Raw genomic sequence first — 1,861 nt, forward strand, 5'->3', positions numbered from 1 at the left:
AACCACAAGCCGCGCGAGTCCAGCATTCTTAAAATACTTAACCGTTACGCTCGAAAGAAATGTTAGAGCTGTCTTGAATTAATTAACTACGTATTACAAAATGTAATTTTACGGTCATTTTAAAAAAAAGTACATCTCTGTAGCTTATTTCCATGTTGAGTTAAATGGATTGAAATAAATTATTGTATTATATTACTCATATACGAAGATCGTAGGATTAAAATCTTTGGCCGAAATATAAATTAAAAAGAAAACATAAAAATACCTCAAAAACGTTAATTTCCCGTTAATATTCCGTGAAAATGAAGAAGACTCCGAGGTTTTGGCTACGATATTGCCGCCTGAGAGCGAATAAATAATATACAAGTGCAAAAGTAAGAATATTATTAAGTCAATCATGCTTTTTAACGTATTTCATTTTAAAATAGTAGGCCTTAAAAGCTATTTAGTGGAAAATTGGATTATTTCAAATTTTAAAAATATAATTGTTCCATAATTTTTAAATTGATTATATTGTTATATTTTTTAAATTATTTTAAATCAAGCAACACGTCATGCAGTGTCCAATATAAGCAACATGTATATTAATTTTGTGTGTGTTTAGTAATCGTTTAAAATCACTGAAAAGATTGTTGTATCGTATGGAAATAAGCAAGTACTTTACTCTGACTAACTGACGGGACGATTTGTTTGTTTTAATCGATAGTTAGTTTGTAATAACATTAATAAACTATACAAGTAATTTAAATATAATATAGCTGTCAACACATTTTAAATATTGTTTTTCAATTATACTGATAAGTTTTAAATGTTCAGTATCAGTGTTAGTTGTGATAGCGCAGCAGTTTATCAGCCACAATGCGCCAGCCGTGCCGGGCGGCAGCGGCAGTTGTGTGGCAACGTCGCGCAGGCCAGTCCATTCTATTGGTCGCCGCCAACTGCACTCTCTGGTGGTTCCTTGTATAAGGTGCTTTGAGTTTTTATATTAGTTGAAACCTAATATTTTAAGGCCATAGATATATGTCTATGGTAGAGTACTTATATAAAGTAACCATCTTGTCCCAACAAGTTTCATTCTAATAATTCATAAGAATAAGAATAAGAATTAAGAATAAGAATTTGTTTATTGTCATAGAGCTTACATGAGCATCGACACAAGTCATGTATAATAAAATATAAAAATTAGCATAAGTCCAGACAAGGAAAATTTGGTACCCAAAACGGACATTATTAAGGTGTAAAAAATTACACAAACAAAAGAGTTCTGTATGAGTATATTGTTAGTCATAATACCACAACGAATTTTAAAATTATAGAAACATGTTTTATACAGAAGTGTTTAATTAATTTAGCTTTAACTTTAGAATCATCCAAAGAATTTTCCATGTGATCTTACAATTTAATTAGAATTTAAGATAAAAATAACTGTATACATTATTTGTAAAATATTACTATTTTTGAAAATGAATGCTTTCCAATCCTATGAGTTCTACAAACATAATTTTTAAACGAGAAATTTTTATCACACCAGACATTCCAAAACAACTCTTGGTCTAGTAATGGGTTTTTTTTGTGTATTTAGTAAAACACTGATGTGTTGAAATTTATTTATGACCACATTTTGTACTGTATATAAAAAATGTGATTTATTCTTTGGATACATCCTGATAAGTATTTATAACAGTAATACATGCAATAAAACGTAAAAAACGTTAATAAAATTAAAATAAATTAAAAATTTTGTTCACTTAGTACAAGACGGTGAGAAAACCTGTCACTGCATTTAGTCTTTAACCCATTGGGGAACTTGCCCGAGCATCACTTGTTGCAGCTGAGCGGGACTGAATAATCTTGCCCAAGC

This window comes from Homalodisca vitripennis, chromosome 3, assembly GCF_021130785.1.
Source record: "Homalodisca vitripennis isolate AUS2020 chromosome 3, UT_GWSS_2.1, whole genome shotgun sequence".
NCBI lineage: Eukaryota > Metazoa > Arthropoda > Insecta > Hemiptera > Cicadellidae > Homalodisca > Homalodisca vitripennis.